Below are 25,230 nucleotides of genomic sequence, written 5' to 3'. Positions count from 1 at the left end.
GTTCATAGGTTCATACTAGGCTATCTGCCCTAGGGCATTTATAAGCCTAGCCAGAGTGTGTTTGGCTTTCACCACTCATTTTAAATTAATTTTGCTATGCCTTTTTTTGAGGTTAGTATACTGTGCCTCTGCCTAACAGTGACACAGAAGTGATACCCGGGGTAAACCTACAATCTCCCATCCACTCATCAAGATTCCTCTTGAAGAGAGTCAATGTGGGACTCTGCCTAACCTGGACTGGGATTTTATTCCAGAGTGAAGGGAGTCTCTGGGTTATGAATCTGTCCTTCCAGCATGTCCTATTTATTTCAGTGCTGAGGTTCAAGTCTCTCGAGCGTGAGCTCGATGGGATTTGGATTTTCTGAGGTGCAGCATGTCCATTAATTCCGGGTTGGACATGGCTTTATACGTCAGGCACAGATCGCCTCTGAACAGGTGGTATGCCACTGAGTAGAGCTGGAGTTTCTTTAACCGGGCAGCATATGGCATCTGTCTGAGCCCTTTGATCCTCTTGGTGAGGTATTTTTGGGGTCTTTCCAGTTGCTGCAGGTGTCTGGTAAGGTACATCCCAAAAGGGGCATTGTACTCAATTATGGGCCTGATGAGGGATGAGTAAAGAGGCACGATGACCTCCCTGATCTAGATGTGAATCCCTTCATGATTAGATGGGCTATATAAAATGTTTTTCTAACCACTTTGGCCACGTGGTTGTCAAATGAGAGATTGCTATCAACTTGGGTCCCCAGGTCCCTAATGACTTCTTCTGTACTTAATGGATTACCACCTATGTGGTAATTTGTGGGCACTTTGTTTTTGCCAAAGGGGATGACTATACACTTTTTGGTGTTTAGCTTGAGGCCATGGCTCTGGCACCAGTTGTCTGTTTCTATGAGGCCCTTTTGGAGGATGATTGTGTCGGCTGGAGAGTTGATTATGGCACCCAGTTTGCAGTCATCTGCAAACTTGGTCAGCCACAGTCCTTCCGTGTTGGCCTGTACCACTGAGAAATATATACCGAACAAGAGAGGTCCCAGGACTGAGCCTTGTGGGACGCCACTTGTAACTGGTTTGGAGTCTGACATGGCTCCAGCAATTCTAACCATGTGGGTTCTGTCCTTGAGCCAGTTTGCAACCTATCTAGTGACATAGGGGTTTATATTTAAGCTGGTGAGCTTATCTATAATGCCTGAGTGGGGTATTGTATCGAAGGCTTTTGCGAGGTCCATGTAGGCTGTGTGGACCACCTTCCCCTCGTCAATGGCCTTGGTGACTGTTTCAAAGAAATCGACCAGGTTTAAGAGGCAGGATCTGCCCTTAACAAAGCCAAACTGGGTAGGATCCAGTGTCTGTAGGTCCCCAATATCTTTATTTATGAGGTCCATGATGATCCTTTCCATAGCTTTGCAGACCAAGCTAGTCAGGCTTATGGGGCGATAGTTTCCAGGATCCGTTGAGGCACCACCCTTGTGGAGAGGGACCACTGTGGCTGTACATTCATTTATTTCCTGTTTACCTCATTAATCCACTTCAGGGTTACAGATGAGCTGAAAACCATTCTTGTAGGTGGTGGGCTTGAGTCAGACAGACTTATCCTAAATGGGCTGCCAGCCCATGCAAGATGTACATATACACACACAAGCACACACATTCACATATGCACACATACTAATGTATGCACATACATCAGTGGGCAATTTTGACAACTTCCACTTCAACAGTGGTATGTATTTTATTTAGAGTGGTGTTAGTACTGCGGTATCTCCACACTATTAGTGTATAAACTTTTTGGTGACACTCTTTCTCCCTGGTAGTGTTGGCGTTTTACCTTGTGGTCTGGACTGGCAATATACTCTGAGTTTTATCATTTTTGGTTCCTGGTAATTAATAGTGTTAAACATGCTTTTGCAGGCTCACTGCTTAAACCATTTAACCAAGGTCCACCTACTGTTTTTGCATCTGATGAGTGGCACACTCAGTTTTGATTTCCCTCCATAATGGTGGCCTTACAAACTGTAATTACAGACCTAGTAGTCTTACAAGCTTCCTAATCAGAAAGATCATAGGCCTTAAGTGTCTGAGCTATCAGGAGAGGATGGAGGCTCTATCCCTTTATTCAGTGTCTTACAGACTTTTGAGTGGATATCTGTGTCTTCTTTACTGTGCCATTAGAGACCCTATACCTTTTGTACCTCTGCAAGTTCAATGCATCTACCAATGCCAACATCCAGCATCTGTGTACCTGTCCAGGACTAAAAAACATTCTACACAACTATGCTCTCAGTTGTGATTGTGATCCAGTGACCAAAAACTCCTGTTTGTCTACAAACATATCATATCTGCTGAGCACTGTCTGTATTTATACAAGGTTGCTACCCCCATCTTTTAAAACCACACTGAAAGGTTTCCTAGCTAAACTCTGGCTCTGTTCTTGCTCAAAACCAGAATAAACTATATCCCTAAAAGTGAACAAATACTTTTTAATTCCTTATACCTCCTTACTATCCCTTCCTCATTTATTTCCTTATTCCTATAAAACTCTCTTCCCTGACTTTCTCTCTAAATATATCTTAAGCCATGTTTCCCTCACTTAATATTGCAATTCCTGTTTGTATTAGACTAACTTACCTTTAATTTCTCTATAAACTGTCTAACATTTCTCTAAATATTAAATGATTATCATATAACTTGTATCAAAACCATCACATGAACAATAATCAATTAATGCTCAAATAAACAATTAAGAAATTTAAAAAGCCCTATGTTGAAAACTATAATTAAAAATTACCTAAGCTCTATCTGTCTTCAGATGCAACCTATCACCAACAAATTAAAAGACTAATAAAACTCAAAATTATAGTTTAGCTGATCTGAGCTTAAGAACACTGTGAATTGAAACAGCATAATTTAATCCTGGGTATGTACTAGTGTTCAATCTTAGCTGCCACATCAATTCTCTGTATTCAAGTCTTAATTCCCAGGATCCTCCCTGGGATTTACTTTCACTTTTTACAAAACAAAAAGTAATTATTTGTATTGCTGTTGCATTTCAATTTATGGTTGAACAATGCATTGTTGATATTGCATTTAATAACACATGGTAATGTTCATAGATCCAGTTCTTAAGTAAAACTCAGTCTTACCAATGTAGTAAGTGTAACAAGAATTGAAAAAAGCCATGTAAACAGCATCTTGACTATTGCAATCATAGTGACCATTAATGTTAAACTCAAAATTATTAGATCTTAGAGTAATACTTTGCCCTTCATAAATACATTTACAATAAGGACAAATTCCACAACTTTTCATACCCAAATTCCATTTGTTTTGTTCATACCCAAACTCTAACTTCTCTTTTATATTATGTTGATGTTTATGAATAAATTGTGGCTGGTCACCTAAAAACTTGTTTCACTCATTATCATATCTAATACATTTCCAATTATTTATTAAAATGTATTTAATTTGGTCACTCCCACTACTATACTTGATAGCCATGGTCAGCTCATAATTATCAAGACTTTTCCCATCTTTATAAATGTGTTAATTAGTACAATTCTTAATATTGTTGGATAGACCAATACCCAACACAAGAAAAAATACTGTAATTTCTTTTATTAATAACCTCATTTTTGATTTGTTCTAGCATGGCTTGTGGGTACCCTCATTCTAAAAACATATTAATGAGCTTGACAATTTCAGTTAAAAACTGCACATCATTAGAAGTTAATCTGGAAACCTGTAACATCTACCCTTTGACAAGCACTGTCTTCTGGAACATGGGATGATTACTACTAAAATGTAGAAAACTATTTGAAAATGTTGACTTTCTAAAAAGCATAGAACAAAATTATTGACTCACTCGGTCCTTATTAATCATAACATCTAAATAATTGATGCTATTGAATGAATACGTATATGTAAATTAAAAAAAATCAGTGGTTGTACATATTAAGACATTTATCAAATTGCCACTTGGTGCCCTTTCACAAAATAAATATGTCATCTAAAAATCATAGAAATAAAACTAAATATTACATAAAACTAGATTTGAATATGACATTCTTTTCTAGTGCTACAGTATAAAGTTAGCATAAAGATGAGCTCATGCCGTGCCCATAGCCACACCCTTTGCCTGCCTAAAATATTCACCTTCAAAGAATATGAAATTATTAAAAAGAGTAATTTCAGTGAATTTTCATAACATGTTAACTTCTTGGTTAGAGAAAAAAATTCATCTCGCAACAAGATTCTCTGAATCAATTCACACATATATCATGTGGAATACATGAAAATGGTCTACTACTTCCACTGTTATGATTAATGAATTATCGTCATAAAATTCTTGCTTTATGTTTTTTTTAAAAACTCCCATGAATCTTTTAAAATGTAAGAATAATCATTAAAATAATTTAAGGGACCCATCAATATAAATGTCTAGAGCATGTGTTTTCAAACTAGAGGTGGCCACAACTGGATGCAAAGGAGGATTTATTAAGATTTTTTCTATCTTTGGCATCCCAAAAATAACTGGTGTTATTGTAAGATCCACTTTCAAAAATTTGTACAACTTATAGTCAATAGTATTCTGATCAAATAAATCCTGTAAAAATAAATCAGTCTTATAATATGCTCGGTTAATTTCATTAATAGAAACCCTAATGTATTGTGAGGCATTATTTAAAATGTCAAACATCCTACTAGTATAATCAATTGCTTCCATAAAAATAATGCCCCAACCTTTGTCAGGTTTCATAAATCTAACTTCCTTATGGTTAGTCAACTCCTTTAAAAGTTGTTTCAACTTTTGTCATATCACAAAATGTACCAATATTCTTACTGTAAAGGTTTCTAACATCCCTTTCGTAAACATTTTCAAAAAGTTGAAATATAGGATGCAAAGGGAAATTATAAGTGCTTTTTCTAGCAAATACACCATTATACCTATGTAAAATGCCTTGTCCTTCAGACACTTTCAAATTAAGTGTACAGACATATAATTTCAAGTCTATTTACATTTCACCAATATCAATCCTAGTTTTAGGTACAAAGGTGAAACCTTTGCTAAAACATTGACAATGCCTCTCGTCCACATTTAATTGGTTGTAATTGTAAGTCTTAAAGTCCTGATAGTCATTTACTAGACGTTTATACTTAGTGTCTAACAAATAGCCATCATCAAACTCACCATCAAACTCCTCAGAGGCATGATTGTATGAAATGTCCATACAAGTGCATGTTAATAACAATGCAAACCCCTTCTCATGGTCTGCTCATTGTTCACCTGACCATTCTGGTGGGTCCTGTGAATTGACGCATTGTAATGAACTTGATTCCTGTACTTCTGTGCTATCCTATCAGAATGGTGCAGCAGTGAAAATTCCTCTATTCCTAAAAAAAATCAACTCTCTCATTCTCACTAAACCCATTCTCATTTTTATAAGTTTTACCAATGTGCTGAATATCACGTGTATCTTTGAAATTTGCTCTCTGTTGATTCCCCCCATGTTTAGGTTTGGAGTAAGCAGTTCCTTTTGTATATTCATTCTCATCTTGCAATATTTTTTTTTAGCCTTTCTAAGTTTAATTTTATCAATAGTGGCATCAATGTGCCCAAAAGTGTTGTTATACTCAATTAATTTGAAATCAAATAACAAGTAACTTTTTAAGAAAAAGTCTAATTTTTTAATATTGTTCCTCAACACAGCCATAAATTATTTATGTTCCACAAGTAGGCACATCATACAGCAACCACATTCATCAAATAAAGAAGTTAAACTAAGATACAGCTCATGATCATCTGCAATTCCATTAGGAAACTTCCATAGTCTTAGCCTCTGGGCACTCTTCTATTGATAATGCATTCATTTAAATATAAATTGTCAGTTTGCAGTGATTTATACTGCAGAAGTTTCTTCTGAAACATCTTCAGCTAAGAATCAAATAAAAAAAAAAGTTCTTTGTTTCATTCTGAGCAAAACCTGAAGGGTTCGGCTGCAGCCACAAAGGCAAATACAAAATGGACTGCCTATTCATTAACTCCTCATTACTGTTTGCATTCACACATGGTTGTTTTAAATGTAAGCCCTCAGTTCTCCATGTGCAAAAATGCACAGATGAGTCAATGTCAGTGGACGCATCCAATATCTATGGGGGCCCATGAAGATGCTCTTGAATAATTCCATCAGCTCCTAGATTTGCAGTCTCAATATGCATTGTATAAGCATAAATTGAAATGCAACAGCAATACAAAGTATTATTTTTTTTGTTTGTTTGTTTTGGAAAAAGTGGAAGGGAATACCAGGGGAATTAAGACCTAAATATAGAAAACTGGTGTGGCAGCTAAGATTGAAAGCTAGTAAACACCCAATATTAAATTATACTATTTCAATTTGCAGTGTTCTCAAGCTCAGCCTATGGCTTTTTAAATGTATTAGCTGTTCAATTCAATATTAATTATCAGTCATGTGATGCTTTTGTATAAAAGTTATACTTTGTGTGTCAGTAATTTGGTCTGATAAAGTCTGAATGATTTTAGGATAAAAGCACTTAACATTTAATAAAGTCAAACCCATGATATACAAAATATTTACTTTCTGATATTACCAGCTCTACTGGGGTGGAAGTTTGCTGGTTATTTTTCCTATCACCCTGAGCTGTTTTCTCCAACATATCTGAACTTTCAAACTTTAGCTACAAAACTCTATATCCATCCTCTTGTATAGAGTAACTGCATTGTGTTATGTTTTTTCCACTCATCCTTCCATCCACCTTAACCCAGGAATATGAACTTCTAACATTTTTGGGTCTCACTTTTCAAGCATTCTTTCCTATTCCTATATACAACTGTTCTATAGAGGTTTAACTGCATGTTATTCCCAAACATATGCATATTTCCTGTTGACTTGACTCCACATCTCTAACATTTCTCCTCCCCCACCTCCCAACATATCTGTAACTGAAGGGAAGTTCTCCTTTATCCTGCTGTCATATTATAATAAGTATCTTTTTAAATTTATTGCACCTTCTCAACACCCCCTTCCATTCCACTTTAGATATAATTACACCCCCCACTTCTCTCTTTTGATATTGTTTTTCATCCCCTGGGCAAATTTACTCTCTAATAACTTTGCATATATGTTTCCACATGTATGTTCTAGTTGCAAATGCCTTCTTTCATGGGTAGTCTTTTCTATCACTTCTCATGAATTGATCACATTATATCACCCCTTAATACCCCTTAATATCCAAACCTTAATGGCCAATTTCAGTTGCATAAATTGTAAACATGTTCCTGCCTCCAGACCAGTTCTTTGCATCCATTACTCCTAATTTACAAATTTCCACGTGTACTCTATATACTAAACCATCTATTTTATTCACTACCTTTTCTTCCATCTCCTCCAGTTCAGAGTTTTCCCTTGTATTTTTTTTTCATTAAGACTATCCCATCCAGTCATTAATCCAAATCCCTAAATGCCTCACCACTGTATTCTTCTACATTCTGCAACTCCCAAATCCCCTTTAACCTCTAACAAATTGCCTCTGTCAAATTAATATATTTACGAAATAATGCTCAGAATTGAAACAACTAATAAGTAAAAATGGAATTGAGGTCATATAGTAACAAATATATAATGTAATTACTGAGACATGATTTCACAACAATAATAGCACTTTGGAATAACAGGGATATGTGGGTCATCATCTTGCAAGTGAAAAGAAAAGAGGAGGAGGAGTTTCAATAATGTCAATTCAAACTTAATCAATACGTTTTTGTGAATATGATTGAAAATTTTAGGAGAATCATTAGGTGCAGGGAAATAAAATGGGAAGTGGCACTTTTTATAGATCACCTATTCAGCCTAATAATATTTTGAGAGCCTTTTATATATTTTGAGAGCCTTTTGTTCTTTTCTGGAAAGATACGTCCAGCCAAGGGTATGACATTATAATGGAAGACCTGAATGCCCTAGCAGTAGATTAGGGTAAACTAATTAAAAGCTCTATAAGGGGGAGTTTCAATTACTATTAGTGAAGAGTGGGTATACACTCAGTTAGTTAAGCAACAAGAAAGGACAGGATGTAATTTAGATTAAGAATTATGTGATACTAACTGAATGCAATATTATACCAGATTGACTGGGCTCAGATCATCTTTGTATCAGTTGTGAAATTAGTAAAACAACAATTAGTACATTTTAATAAGCTTGCTAAACCAAACTTTTAATTTTGTCAAGCACACTATGTAGCTATTAGAAGTGAAATAAAAAGATGTGATTCTTTAAAGGCAATGCACATAGCCAAATATTATGATTTTTTTATACAACTATACATATTTACTAATTAATTCTTATGTACCATGTGCCAGATCATTTGGGTCTATGTCAATTGTTTGAAGGGCCAAATTGTCAAAACCCATATGTCTGAGGCCATATGACAGACAAGTTGGTTCAGCAAATCATTCTGAGACTGAGGTATAGTAGGGATAAGGGAATTTGCCATTTTCTCCACTATGGTGCAAACCCAGAGCTGGTAAAAATAATTAGCAGGGGTGTTTGGGGTAAAAAATGTTGTTTGTGTTGTTGGTGGGAGTTGTGTGGATTTATGTCCGTTTTTTGATTAACTGTATTGTCAACCAAACAACCTCAACCATATGGGTTTCAAGAAAAGTGTTTTTTTTTTTCAACAAACTTACAAAGACCCAAGATCATCTAGCCAATGTAAGAGAAAAAATGGGTTCTGGACACAATAACTGGAAAGACTTAAGAGGTATAGAAAGAAAATGGCTCAAGTATACAAAATGTCCTAGTAAGGTCAATAAAGATGGATATTCTGAGGTATGAATCTATCACAGGAAACTGATAAGAAACACTAGAAAACAATTTGCATTGAGACTACTGCCAACAATAAAAACCTCTATTTAGACATCTAAGGAATTATAGAAACTACGAGCAAAACATCATTAGTATAATTAAGAAAGGATGAAGACTTGATTACCACCTAAAATTAGTTGATAGTTCTTTTTTCAGAGAAATTAACAAAACTAAGTAGGAAAGATCAGCTATAATGAAAGTTATTATGATTGCCCAACTATAGTTGAGAATACGGTCTCTGAATCCCTTAAGAAACTAAAGCCAAACACAGTAGTGGGGCCTCATAGTTTAAACGGTCAGTTTTGAGCAATATTACAGATTTAGTTAGAACGTGTTTGCAATGGCTCTTTCAAAAGACACATGAGTTAGGACTTGTCCCCTATGTATGAAAAACAGCAATTCTTGACCCTATATTTAAGAAGGGGAACAAAGAAATCAGTTGATAACTACTGCTTGATAAGTCTGGCATGGATTATTGATAAATGTTTTGACAAAGCAATACATTGATGATAATAAGCTGGATCTGGATATCTATCAACATATTTTTTGTGAAGGAAGATTTTGTTATTCTTAATTTCTCTCAAAATATATGGAGTGATAGATATTGGATTATCAGTGGATGTTTTTTACTTGAATTTCACAAAAGCATTCAATTCAGTTCTTCATAGGGAAATTATTAAGGCTATAGCTAAAACGATCAACTTTTCCATTATTAAATGAGTAGCAAACAGGATAAATAATAGAACTTTTAATGTTAAGATTAACAAAGGTACCTCTAGGGATACTTCACTGTCTGTGGGTGTACCACGAGGGTCTGTTCTCATACCGATATTGTTTATAATATTCATGTCAACCTTTCCAGCAACTAATGGTATTTGGAGTACATTTGCAGATGATACCAAAATTGAGACAATAGTGAACTTGGTTAAAGTTTAAGCAAAACTGTAATATTACATAGACAAATTAAATGTGTAGTCATAAAGAAACCATATAGATTTTAATGCACCAAAAAAATGAAGTCCTACATTTTGGTAAAAATAACCACCATTATCTATATGCCATTAATAATGTAATTTTTGGAGAAGAAGCTACAATAAAACACTTAGGAATTATTAGAGCTAGTTCCATATATAGGGAGAAAATGTGCAAACAATAGCAAGGACATGCTTCTTACGTAGTCATGAAGACTACATTAAGAAGTGTAACTAGTTGGGAAGGAAGTGTGCTGCTTCCAATCTATAAGGCAATATTCAGGTCTATTTTTGAATATTGTGGGGCTGCCTTTGTTTACAACTGTGCACAATACTGCAGATTGAACAGAATACAAAGATATTGTACTAAGCAAATTACCAAGATTAAACACTGGAGTTATGAGAACAGGTTGAAAAGGCTGTTCCTGTATTTGATTACCTGCAGAATGATAAGAAAGGGGCCTAATATTATTGTGCAAACAATAATTATAAGGCATTATTATTGAGTATTGAATTTAGGTCACATCCTGAGGGAACTAGTAATAATTGTGTACTAGTAAATAATCCTGTTTACAACTTATTACTAGGTGGAAGATTGCTCCATGGAAAGATTTGCAAATTATTGAGCAGACTACCACTGAACGTTAAAAATGTTACCAGTGTGACACCCCACCACAGGACCAGTAATCAAGGAGCCTCAATCCTCACCACTATCATCAGTGGGGGATGTACACTGACAGGAACACAGGAACACACACAGTATTTAAAGATGCAGCTCTCTGCATCAAGTGCAATTTCCTTTAAGAGCACACAGAGACCACAGTCAGTCTAGGGCTGGTTTCTCTCTCTTTTCTCCAGATCCTCAGTAAGAATCACCACTGGCACAGCTAAAGAGATGAGTCCTTAGCCAGGGTTCCAAGACAAGTCCTCCAACACTCTCTCTGTCCAACTAGTGCTTCATGTTCTTGCCCAAGTGGCTGACACTCACTGTCTTGGAGATTTGATCCACATCCACACACACACACACACACACACACACACACACACACACACACACACACACACACACACACACACACACACACACACACACATGGGAAAGGCTGAGACAGGTTTTCTAGCTAACCCCCCTTCTGCCCAGACTATAAGGTAGTTATCACTGCCAAAAGAACTCCTTATCAGCTATTTTAAAGCCCTTAACAAATTGTTTCCAATCTTACTGCATAATGTTACTGTTAACACAAATGGTAGTTTGGCCAAGAGCAAGTCTATTAGGTGTGGCCCACAGTGTCACCAAATAATCATGCAAGTACTCCCAGAACAAGTATCTCTAGACAGATCAACCACAATGAAAGGTTTAAATATATTTAATAACAAATAATAAAAGAACAAGAAAATATTCAGTATATAATTACAGTGACATCAGAGTTCAAAATCTTAGGAAATACTTAAAACAACGTTGCAGGACAGTCTCAAATAAATAAAGAAAAACATCTAAATTAAGCTTGCTGTATTCCTGACTATATTTAAGCATTACCATACCCTAGTTAACTTACTTACAGAGCAAGGCAAGTTTGTGGTGAATAGATTTTGTTGCTTCTAAGTCTAAGACAGTACAGAATACTGTCTCTCTTTCTCAGAGAGTTCTGAAATTAATATCTCAAATATCACTGCTGAGCTAGTTGCAGAATGACATAATTTCCTGTCATCTGAGTCTAACCCAGGTGAAATCCCCACTGCTGAAAGCTAGCAGTATTTAGCATCCACCTGTGAAAATACATAGACCTCAGATCTTTGGCAAATGGTGGAAGTCATAAAACAATAAAACACTTCCAAGACAATACAGAAAGCTCCCTAGTTTTAGACATTGTGTCACTTGCTGCACTGAAACAGAAAGATAACATTTTTGTATGAGTAGCCATAACGTAATTTAATTTCAGTTAGTTTTCTAAAGTTAACCTTCTGCATTCTAGTTTCCACTGATAAAGTATATACAGCTAAACAGTTACAATAGTGCAGGTATATTTCTGTTCTATTCCAGTAGGGCATGCTGTGATTACATTTCAAGCACTTTGCAAATACCTTCAAGCAGTTTGATATACACATGACATACAGTTCTAATACATTTTTAGCACAATCATCTTGTATGCATCATGTCGATATTCATAAATAACATAATTATTTACAAAATTCCAGATAGCTGGGCTGGCAGTATTGTGACAACCAGCTTTATGAATGCAACATATAATTGATTTAATAAGAGTGTATATGATTATTCCTTCACTGTTAGCAAACTCAGATCCATCAGAAGGGCCCAAGTTTTAAGTAATGAACACTGAACATTAAACATAATACTCACCCACTTATCTTCCTTCTTCTCTTCTACTTACTGGCCTTCCTGAACTCCTAAACAAACACCAACATAGTTCATAGTTCATAGATAAGTACTAGGCAATTAGTCTGCAGATTATTATAAGTCTAGTGAATAAACAGGGGTCGGAATCAAACCTTGTACCTTGTATCTTTGAGGTAAAGCGCTTAACTATTATGCCACCCCCTTCCTTTTCCTTCTCTGCCTAAAGAAACATCCGGAATTCAGATATTCCCATCCTTCTTATCTTCTCCCAAATCTTAATCTTTCTTTTGCTATTCTACTCCCCTTATTATACCATGGATATCTATCATTACTCATCTGTATCTTCTGAACCTACTTTGAATCTTCCCCTGATGGGGATGCCTAAACATATATATATATATATATATATATATATATATATATATATATATATATATAGAGATGGTTTATTATCAAAATGTGGAATGGCATGTGAAACCGAGATGACCGAATGCATGTTTTACAGATTCCATAATGCCAGTCCGGAAATGTTCGAATCTTCATTAGCGAATGGTTGTGTGCATTCACTAATATGGGGTCGACATTCTGAGAACAGATCACATTACAATGGGGACTGGGAAATTTACCCTTTTCTTCACTGTAGTGTGATCTCAGAGTTGGAATATATAATATGCTGGGAGTATGGGGGGCTTGCCCCCCCCCCCGCAAAAATGTTACCAGTAACATGGAATTTTGACATAGGAACTTCTGGTGTTTAAATGTCATTTTCATGGTTACCATTTCTGACATTTTGGTAATTCTGTTAATTCCAAATTCAGATAACTAATTTGATCAAAAAGTGGAAAATTGTTTTAATTTTCCACATTTTGATAGTAAACATATATATATATATATATATATATATATATATATATATATATATATATATATATATATATATATATATATATATATATGGATTCAGTTTATAAGTTCAAAATCCTGAAATTTTGAATTTCAGGATCTCGAGCCCATAAAGTGGAAAGGCTAGAACATCGAACACCTAGAAGAGCGAAATTCAAAATCATGACTTCTATACTACACACACACCACACACATGCACATACAGACACCTTCCTCCCCATAAACAAACACACAACCCATTGCTATGTACAAAAAGGGGGGGCTGAGCCCCCCTGCACTCCCATGTGGGGGGCTGCACCTCCCCACCCCCAGCCCGATACTTAAATATATTAACTCCAAGGTTGCACTACATACACAAACACACAAAACTCCACCACACAAGCTACATTCCCCTTGCACACACACACCACAATAACAAAACACACTAACACACACTACAGCCTCTACCCAAAACCCTTAAAACATAAACACTTACCTGAATCCATGAACACAGCGCAACACCAGAACCATTAATTCAACATCACTGAAATGCAAGATTTTGAATTTCACCCTTCTGGGTGCTCGCTGTTTTAACCTTTCCACTTTATGGGCTCGAGATTCTGAAATTCGATATTTCAGGATTTCTAGCATATAAAGTGTTTCTATACATATATATATATATATATATATATATATATATATATATATATATATATACATAGTAGCCTTGAAAATATCATCATCTGCACCGCATTTATTTATCCAACTAATGCATTAGGTTTACCAAACAAACCATTAACTTGAGCCTACAACACTCTATAAATTTCCTGCACTGTCTAACCTAAAATGTACCAGCTTAAGACAGAATAGCCCTCGCATGTCTATAAATCTATGACTTGATGAATCTATCTGCTCATATTACTGCAGCTTAATGCATATGTGATCAAATGCAGGTTTTATAGAGTGAAAGTATGGGGTTAAAGGACCAAGAGGGTGCAGGAACTGAAAACCCTGAGGAGGCTACAATGCCACCAAAGCATTGAACAAACCTTGAGTGAAATCCTGCCATTCCCTTTGTGGAACCCTGGCAGCAAACATTATATGTTTAGTTTTCTGTTTTTTCTTCAATGGGGCATCCACCTTGAAAAAAGTGGTGGCTCAGACACTCGCCTGGATTTTATCAAGGTACCTGGCACCTCTTCCCTAACAAGGATCTGAGGAATCCCTTTCAGCCCCTCAGAGATAATCAGCCAAGGTTCCCTCACAACTTCCACAGTGGACATTTGCAAAGCCTCTGAGGATGTGCAAGAAGCAGGTTCCATACCAACCTCCAAGAAGGTTGCAGCAGAAGAGATTGATGGTAATACTGGAGTGTCTTCTGGGTTCTCCTGCACCTCTTGAGAGACCTCTGGTGGAAGTTGGACAACAGCAGACTCAACCGTAGACTTCCTGTCCTTCTTCTTAAGCAGCAGATATACCTCAGGGTGAGCAGATTCTACAATGGTACCTTGGACCAATAGCTTGAGACATTGGTTCTCAAGATAAATGGAAATGGACGAAAGATGATGACTTAAAGTCTTAGGTACAAATACCTGACAGATGGAACACTGAGTGTGTTTGTGAGATGCACCAAAGCAAAATAGCAACCTACCATGGTGGTCCTTATGAGAAATCTGCATCCGACACTGACATTTCCCTTTCTTGGATGACATGTAACCCACTGAAAAAGAAAAAGGAACCTCAACTGGGTACTCATTTTGAAAATGTAGGCTCAGTATAACCAGCAAAGTGAAGGGAGCTCAGACCAACATATGATAATGGTGTTCAGATTCCTGACAATGAAGTTGTAGGATAGAAGCATTAGTAAATCACCTCATGCCCTACACTTGCATAGAGAATATATATCTCTATATATTTTTGTACAACACTCCTATACAATTAAGGCATTGGTATGCCGGATATTGGGCTCTTCTTGGCAGGAGATCCCAGAGTTGATATGGAAGGACATTCCACCAGCACCAGTCAGTATGCACAATCTTGGCAGTAGTAATCTCATCTGAATAATTCCACATTAAAGACAACTGTTACTAGTGTAGAGGCTGACAGATTGTAATCCTCAGTGATTTGCAAAACAAATCAAATAACTTACTAACTAAAGTAATAAAGGAGACCTGGTACTTGGTGTGGAACATATTATAACTATTGGAGAATATAGACCATCAAAATCAAGTGCTGATGATCTACAGAGATTCAAACATTTCTTGCATGAAAGACATGAAGGAAAATGATAATATATGAGGAAATGAACTGGGATAATATTGATTCTACAACATTAGTAAGCAAATTATTTACAACATATGTACTGGAACAACAATTGTTGCAAACTGTAAACAAACCTACAAAGAGCCATACCATACTGGATATTATTTGTGTTCCTAAGCAGATGATTGTTATTTCATGTGAAGTTTTACAACCTATGATGTGCAGATATGATGGGGTTACAAAACGTAAACTATTGATGGATAATCATCCCAAAGTGAAATCTAAAACACTGCACAAAACAAGATTTATAACATACTATATAGAAGAAAAACTATGTAAAACTAACTGAAGTGACACATTCAGTAAGTTTTGAAATGGATTTTTTTGTTTAAATATAAAAAAACCCAAAAAGTGTTTAACACAACTGTTTAGGAACACAAGGTCAAGAGGAAATATTTCCATAAGAACAAAATACTTAATTAAGATAAAAGATTAAAAAATACATGAGAAATGGAAACAAGGTTGAGCCATTATTTTCAAAACTGAAATTAATAAAATGGGTATACAAATTAAACATACATTGAGATTAACTCTGTGTAGACTTTGTGCAAAGTATGCATGGAGTCTACGGGTTTGCTCGGTGAGCAGCCGTGCTAATTACATATTCATGCCGAGCACAGCATTTAAATGTATACAAGCACAGTTTCATGGCTGGCAACAGTGTTGCTGGCCAGGAAAGCATGTAAAAAACACGAATAGCAAACCTGTTTACAGTAGAGAAAACTAGGTTAGGGTTTATTATATGGCAATATGTATGGTCCAAACACAGTACAGGACTGTGTATACAGTGCAGAGTACTGTGAAATCCCATTCCAGGCATTCTGCACAAAAGTTATGTAAGTGATCTGTAAGAGTACATGGACTGATATTTAAAATAAACAGTCAGGAGAAATATGTGTATTGCATAGGGACACACACACACACACACACACACACACACACACACACACACACACACACACACACACACACACACACACACACACACACACACAGGTGAATTGTAGGAATGAAGACAGGGAAAGAGGACAGGTGAAACATTGTAATGTACAGCAGATGAGGGCATGTAAATGGAAGACAGTTGTTGCAGGAACACTAATCACATATAAACATGGTATCATACAGACTTCACTGTGACATAAATAGAACTTGTTGACAGGATAGATTTGTGTCCCAAAGACTCCCCATCTGTGGAATAGACTCCCTCTCCATGTCAAGCAGAATACCTCACTAGCCCTCTTTAAGAGGTATCTGGACAGCTCTGCAGGAAAAAGAGAATACTCGCCTGGGACCCACCTGTGTCCCTGCTGAACAGGGGTAACAGGTAAATACAAACCTGGGATCTCACCTGTGTCCCTGCTGGACAGAGGAAACAGCTGCTAACTTTGTGAGAACATGGGCAAAATTCTTGGCTAGGTTTATGAGGGCTTCCAGGTCAGTAGCCTAGTATCATCCTATGAGCCTATGAAAATTTATATTATGTGACTGTCAGAGAAAAGACAGATGTCTTTCTGTGATAAGCATCCTGACATGAAGAAATGGAGAGGACATCTATCAGGGATGTTATTTGCCTGAATATGAGTGTAATGTCATCAGAGGTCTCCAACAAGTGGGACACAGTTGCAGGCTGATGGACAACAGTTAAAGAAGTATACACAATAATGGACAATATCAGAATGATACCACCAGTAATCCTGTGTCTCTGACAAAACGTGTGATTCTGAGTGATCATAGATGGTTCTGCATGAACACACTTGTACAACTATTATGACATGTCAGCAGTCTATGAGGGTAATCAAGCACACCATTCTGACACTGTAACATCTGCTGAGGTGTTAGGAGGGACACTGCTATATCTGTATGTGACATTATGTTCACTACAGGCTAGTTGATTGGTGTGCATGGTGTTATATATTATATATAATGTATACAATATATGGGGCACAATCCACACTGTCACAAATGTAACCAATGACATTAATATTGTCAAACAGCTATGTATGTACTGTGTGCATCACCAGAACAGGTATCATATATGCATCTGGTGTAACACCTTGATGGTTATTCTGCATCATTAGACAGTAATGTTTATGCAACAAAAATGGGTCTATATTGAATTCTCAAAAGCCAACAATGTCGAATCTGACATTGTCAGCATGAGAATAGCGAAACTGCAGAACATCGAAAAAGTAAACGGAAATCTCCGTAAGGGGAGATTTCCATTTACTTCAATGTAGTGCGGTCTCGGAGTTGGTATATTTAAATAGCGGGGGGTGGGGGGTGCAGGGGGGCTTGCCCCCCTGCCTACACCATTTAGTTTTTTTTTTTTGTTGTTGTTTTAATTTTATTTTTGGAACATTCGATGTTTTAACAATTCAGTCACTAAGGGTTGACCTTTAGTGATCCAAATTTTTAAATATTTGATGTTCCAGTATAGACCCACAAAAACAATACCTACGTATGGCAGGTAAGTTGTGTGACAGCTCACTGTGTCAAAGGTGTTATACATCACTGGAAGATGTGTAACGAGGTACACGAAGAAGGGTGCATTATACTCAGTTACTGGTGTGATGACGGCTGTGAACTATGGCGGTATTATGGCCTTTGATGTGGATGACCTGCACATACATAGTTACAAACAAACATGCAAACATAATTGTGTTACGTACAAGGGAGTACTCAAAACTGTGGCCACATGCTGGTGGAGGTTCCACATACCATCTGTCCTAGGACACAGGTCACCATCTATCCAGGACACACATCACATACCAACTGGTCTGCTTATAGAGTGTGAGGTCTACATTATCCTTGGTATGTCAGTTTGCTTTCATAACATAACAACCCCCCCCCATGTTTTTGTTGCATGTCATATGTTACCACCAAACGAGTCCTCCTGCACGAAAGGCAATTGCACGGCTCCACAAAGCAAGGTACATCCAAAAAGACAATGAGCCAGCAAACTGTGGCCCAAAAAGAATTTATTAATTAAAGCAGCATAAAAAACAATTAACCAGACCAGTTTCGGCTGGTAAGAAACACAGCCTTCATCAGTATAAACATAAAAAATCAAATGCTACTGTTTATATACCTGCATTAACACCTTCATTGGTTCATTTAAAATTGCTCATTAAGACCAGATGGAAATAATTCACCTAGCTTTACAATCCATTTTTTCTCTTTAGAGTCTAGAATGGAATGCCAACCTGTTTTGTTTAATTTATTACCCTTTACCACGTCAATAATCATAAACGTAAATTTAGCTGATTTGTGTAACATACAATGTTTATATAATGCATTGTTGGATTTTTTGTTCTTGATATTACTTACGTGCTCAGAAATTCTCAGCCTGAGACGCCGAGATGTTTGGCCAATATAGAAAGATCCACAAGTGTATGTGGCTAAATATACCAGCCAATCAATGCTGCAATTGGCAAAAAATGTTATGTCATACACCATGCCACAGTTTTTGCTAGTAAACTGTTTGGACTTAGACATTTTATCACAGTTTATACAGTGACCACATGGGAAACATCCAATCAAAGGTTCACCTGTAATGGTAGTTTGTGTCACTTGAGACCAGCTTTTATCATGAGAATGTTTGTAATGATTGAAACAGGATGCCAAATTTTTGCCTTTACAAAATGAAAACAGACACCTATGCGGCAACATATTCGATAGCTCCTGATCACAATGTAATATGTTCCAATGTCTGTATATGCTGTTAATAAGTACATCTGAATTCCTTGCATATGTGGTGACAAATCTAATGGCTTGTGGGTTATGTTCATCCCATGATTTATAGGTCAACAGATCCTCCCTGTTTAATGTATTGCCCAGTTGCTGGCCCGCAGAACATGTCCCATATGATATCCCCTGGACTTGAATCTCCTAGTCAAATCCTGTCTGTGTTCTTGAAAAGTTGGTTCCTGAGAACAAATGCACCTCATTTGTATGTATTGTGATTTGGGGATATTCCTAGCTGTATGAGGAGGATGAAAGCTGGATGCATGGAGGACAGTGTTAAATTGAGGATACTTCCTAAAAACCTGCGTACTTAAAGTGCAGTCAGGTAATCTATTCATCAAGACATCAAGGAAGGTGATGGTATCTACATAATGGTTAACTGTAAAATGCAGGCCCCATTTGTTGTCATTCAAATAGGATATAAATTCCAACAAGTAATCCACATCTGTCCTCCATACCATCCAGCAATCATCCAAACAGCGTCTCCAAATGTCAATTTCATCCAGGAAAATATTGCAGCTACTATCATAAATGATTTGTTCCTCAATAAATGCCATGAATAGGTCAGCATATATGGGGGCAAAGGATGCCCCCATAGCTGTACCCTTGGTTTGCCAATAGCAAGTGTCCTGGTAAAAAAAGACATTGTTGGTTAAGACATGTTCTGCAAGACCTACAAGAAAGTTGTTAAATTTAGGCTGATATAAACCAGCCACCTGCAACCAATAACCAATGGCTTCCAGACCAACCTGATGAGGGATGTTAGTATATAAAGCACTAACATGAAGTGTGCACATAAGCCACCTTGGTTCCAACTGGGTTTCAGAAATAATTTTTAGGAATTCTGTGGTGTCTTGTAGACAAGAACGTACCCTAGGTAGCAAAGGCTTCAGATACTTAGTAAGAAAAATAGACAAAGGTTCCGTTATTATCCTTTTCCTGAAACAATTGGTCTTCCGGGTGGATGAACAGGATCTTTGTGTATTTTAGGTAGAAAATAGATGTATTCATTGGCCGAATCATGAATCATAAGTTGCTGCATCACCCTGTCAGTGATAATACCTTCGTCCCTAGCAGTTACTAAAAAGTCATCTATTTGCTTCTTGAATCTGAAGGTGGGGTTGATAGGCATTACTGAATAATAGCGTCTTTCTAGAAGCTGTCTTTTGGCCTCATTATCATATTCAGACCAATTCATTACCACTACTACCCCACCCTTATCAGCAGATATGATTACAATATCCTTATTGTTCTGTAACTCCATAAGTGCATCCTTTTCAGCCAGAGACAAATTATTGGGTTTGAATGAAATATCAGAGTTTTGACAGTAGTGGTGCTGCGGTAGTGTTGTCGCCTCACAGCAAGGCGTTGTCATGTTCGACTCTCAGCTAGAGCGTCTTCTGTGTGGAGGCATGCACGAAGGGGCATACCTTCATTGAAGGTTGTGTGTCAGGGCTGGTAACTCAGCAAGTAAAAATCCACTACCAAATATTAGCGGACCGGAGTTCCGCTGTGGCGACCCCCTAACTGGGATAAGCTGAAAGACACAACAACAACAACATCAGAGCTTCGATAGTGCAGATCTTTGAGAACACTGCTCTGAAACTGGTGCACTATGGGATGCATAGGGGGAAGATATTGTGATTTGTGATATGTAAACGTATCATTATCAGTGTTACCATCCATATCACCAAATTGCAACTTAAGATTGAGTATTCTACAAAAAGACATTACATCCTGTGCCAAAAAATCCTCAGAGACCACAAAACCAGGAATAAAAGTTAGTCCTTTATTCAGAATGGACATGTGAGTTGTTGACAAACTGAAATCAGATAAGTTCAAAACATTTACATTTTCATTTATTTCTGTATTGCTAGTCTCAAGAGACTTTGAATGTTGGTTATTTTTCCTATGTTTCCTCCCCCTCGTTTGTATCTTGGCCTAAAGGGACAAATCCCTGTGTCCTTTTGGGGGTAGGTGAATCTGATGCCAGGTGCATGTCACTATCCATACAAGAAGATAGATCATCAGTAGATGATCCATTATCAACTAGCCGTTTTTTTGAGAATAGATCTAGGCCTTTTTCTTTTAGGAGTTCTGGATTGGCTTTGTATAAATCTAACTTGCTTAATGGTATTAATAAATGGGTTACTGCCCTGATAGTCTAACTGATCACGTTGGAATTTTTTGATTTTTCTAGATTTGAGTTGCTCTTCAAGGTTACTTAAATCAGTAGCCATAAAGTGTCTGGTGAAGAAGGATTCTCCTTCAAATTTCTGCACCTCACTACACAGTTTTGTGACCTCACTGATCTCACGATCAACCACTCTGTCATGGTACTTGGCCAAAGCCTCAACAAAAGACATGGTAGCTTGCTGCTGAATGGCTCCCCACTGACTACTGCGTTCCTCATCCGCCTCACTTACCTGAGGCTGTATCCTGATCCTAAGCCCTCTGGGTGTGATACCTTTGGTCATATAGGCCTTGAAGAGCTTGGAGTGCCATACATTAGACCTCAGTGACCTCATATGCTTGTGCAATTGATCAAAAGCCAAACCGCAACTGGCCTCGGGACCCAGGGATACACTAATGTTGCCATTATCAGTAGTTGTATCAAAACCAAATACCCCAAGATCCTCTCTGTCAGCTGACAAACTAGATATCAAACTAATTAGATCCATACTGTAAACTTGCAATGAATACAATGCAAGGTTTATAACCCTTTAACAATAACAGATCAAGCAGTAATTCACTTCTTAATAATGTTGTTCTTCAAAAAATATATATATAAATAGATATTGGCAATAATAGCACTTACCACAAACCAAGTAATGCTACGTCAATATCAACAGGCTGTATTCAGTCCATTCACACACCAAACAGGAGCAATAATAGCCAATACCTGGGCCAAAATCTGGCCAAAATTAAGTTGAAGCTACACTCCACTATTCATATACTAGTGACTGAAGACCTTGAACCATTATTGAAGGTGTTGAGAAAACAATCCTTGGCCATCATGTTCCAAATACTGATAATGGTTTGAAAAGTGACAAAATAAAATCAACAATTGCACAATTCTTAACAAAAGCATAAGCGGACACCACTATACCAAGTTCCGACACCACAATATAGGAACTCAGATAGTCAGAGGGAATTCTCCAGCAGCAATATTCAATAATGCCTACTATGATAAAAGTACTATAACAGTTATTATCAGCCCAAAACTGTACAGTGTGTCCAGAGACTGTATGAATGACTAAACTGTAAATTTACAATAAGTAACCTGTTAAAGTTAACTAAATTGAAGATCCTTGTATGCTGGACCCATATGAATGATTCCCGTATAAACAAGAACCAAAAATAACTAGAAAAAGTATAAATAGCAACCACATGAAATGGAAACAGTTCTAGTTCCTTGTCACCAAAATTAGGAACTTGGATATAAGACTGTTATAGGTGAAGCTGCATAACTACTATTGTAAGCCCATTAAGTGCCAAGCCAAAATATAAATTGGAAATGCTATTTGGATGATTGCTGGATGGTATGGAGGACAGATGTGGATTACTTGTTGGAATTTATATCCGATTTGAATGACAACAAATGGGGCCTGCATTTTATAGTTAACCATTATGTAGATACCATCACCTTCCTTGATGTCTTGATGAACAGATTACCTGATCACACTTTAAGTACGCAGGTCTTTAGGAAGTATCCTCAATTTAACACTGTCCTCCATGCATCCAGCTTTCATCCTCCTCATATAGCTAGGAATATCCCCAAATCACAATACATACAAATGAGGCACATTTGTTCTCAGGAACCAACTTTTCAAGAACACAGACAGGATTTGACTAGGAGATTCAAGTCCAGGGGTTATCATATGGGACATGTTCTGTGGGCCAGCAACTGGGTAAACACATTGACCTATAAGTCACAGGATGAACATAACTCACAACCCATTAGATTTGTCACCACATATGCAAGGAATTCAGATGTACTTATTAACAGCATATACAGACATTAGAACATATTACAGTGTGATTAGGAGCTATAGACTATGTTGCCGGATAGGTGTCTGTTTTCATTTCGTAAAGGCAAAAATGTGGCATCCTGTTTCAATCATTACAAACATTCTCATGATAAAAGCTGGTCTCAAGTGACACAAACTACCATTACAGGTGAACCTTTGATTGGATGTTTCCCATGTGTTCACTGTATAAACGGTGATAAATATCTAAGTCCAAACAGTTTATTAGCAAAAACTGTAGCATGGTGTATGACATAAATTTTTTGCCAATTGCAGCAGTGATTGGCTGGTATATTTAGCCACATGCACGTGTGGATCTTTCTATATTGGCCAAACATCTCAGCCTCTCAGGCTGAGAATTTCTGAGCATGTAAGTAATATCAAGAACAAAAAATCCAACAATGCATTATATAAACATTGTATGTTAAACAAATTTATATTTATGATTATTGACATGGTAAAGGGTAATAAATAAAACAAAACAGGCTGGCATTCCATTCTAGACTCTAAAGAGAAAAAATGGATTTTAAAGCTAGGCGGATTATTTCCACCTGGTCTTAATGAGCAATTTTAAATGAACCAATGAAGGTGTTGATGCAGGTATATAAACAGTAGCATTTTTATGTTTACACTGATGAAGACTGTGTTTCTTACCAGCCGAAACTGATCTGGTTACTTGTTTTTTTGTGCTGCTTTAATTAATAAATTCTTTTCAGGTCACAGTTTGCTGGCTCATTGTCTTTTTGCATGTCATATGTTATCATGGCTGTGGCAGCAATCATTGGTGTATGTTGATACTGTCCCCTACAAACTTAATACTTCCTTTTCCATTTTTCACTGTTGCCACATTTTCTACTGCACTATGCAATTCTCTTCTGATACTAGATAGCCATTCACTAATCATGTTCCTCCCGTAACTTCTGGCTCCACTGTTCTTCTTCCTCTCCTTCCTCACTATCATTGTAACTTAAACCATATTCAACCAACTCCCATCAGCACCTGCCTACCTACTATAAATAACAGTAATCATTTCTACACTAGCTCATCCTCCCTATTCCTGTTCTCCTACATCTATCTTCTCAAACTCTACATCCTTTCCACTACTTCTACTGCTCCAAAACTGAAACTTTAACTTTACACTTATGACCTCCACACTCCTCACCCAAATCCTCTTCTATATTTCTTTACTCCTTTCTGGTGATATTCATCCAAACCCAGGCCCACCCTCCCCTACTACTCTCACAGTCTCTGCTAATACTAGCCCCGCATCCCCTCTGCTATCGCCAAACATTCCCTCACCTCCCTCAAAATGACTAACCATCCTCTCATTAAACATACAAAGCTTAGTCAATAAAATTACTGACTTTCACTCCTGGATAGGCTCCAACAAACCCCAAATCCTAGCCCTATCAGAAACATGGCTTAAACCCCTCTTTTCAGATACTGAAATCTTACCTCCAGGATTTAATATGTACCGACTAGATAGAATTCCAAAAAAAGGTGGCAGTGTCACCATATTCTATTCTGAGCAGCTTAATCTCTCCTCACTTACTGCCTCCATCCCAAACTTTCAACCTACTGAGCTTCTCATTCTAAATGCCCACAAAAAAAATTGTTATTGTATCCATCTACATCCCCCCAGGAAAAAGCATCCCAATCCTTGAACAAATATTTGTTTGGTTATCACAAAATATTGCCCATGAAACTTTAATCCTTGGAGATGTTAACATAGATTGGAATGACCTAAATATTAATTCTCCCAACACAGCATTAGTCTCCACAGCTTTTCCCAACTGATCTCCACCCCCACCTACCTACATAAAAACATAACCAAGTCCATTCTAGACTGGATCCTCACTAACAATCCTCACATGTACCATAATCCTTGTACCCCCTCCAGCACTAGAAGTGACTACCTGCCAACTCGTATCTATCAATACCCCCCAACTACTGAGACCTCACCTTTACAGAGACTGTAGAAAACTCACCAACGTTAACCCAGATACTTCTTTCCTGCACTTTCTGCCCATTAATGAAGCTGTACTTAAATTTAA

The 25,230-nt window shown here is 37.1% G+C and overlaps 1 protein-coding gene across 2 annotated transcripts in view; it reads left to right on the top strand.

Moving 5' to 3' along the window:
• Window positions 1–25,230, top strand: part of CHRND (cholinergic receptor nicotinic delta subunit) — a 2,417,369-nt gene that overhangs the window by 278,316 nt on the left and 2,113,823 nt on the right. The gene's annotated exons all lie outside the window — the stretch shown is intronic.

Source organism: Protopterus annectens, chromosome 4.part1, assembly GCF_019279795.1.
Source record: "Protopterus annectens isolate FY-2018-M chromosome 4.part1, PAN1.0, whole genome shotgun sequence".
Classification (NCBI taxonomy): Eukaryota; Metazoa; Chordata; order Ceratodontiformes; family Protopteridae; genus Protopterus; species Protopterus annectens.
The sequence above is the reverse complement of the archived record's forward strand: the minus strand, read 5'-3'. Positions and strand labels throughout refer to the sequence as shown.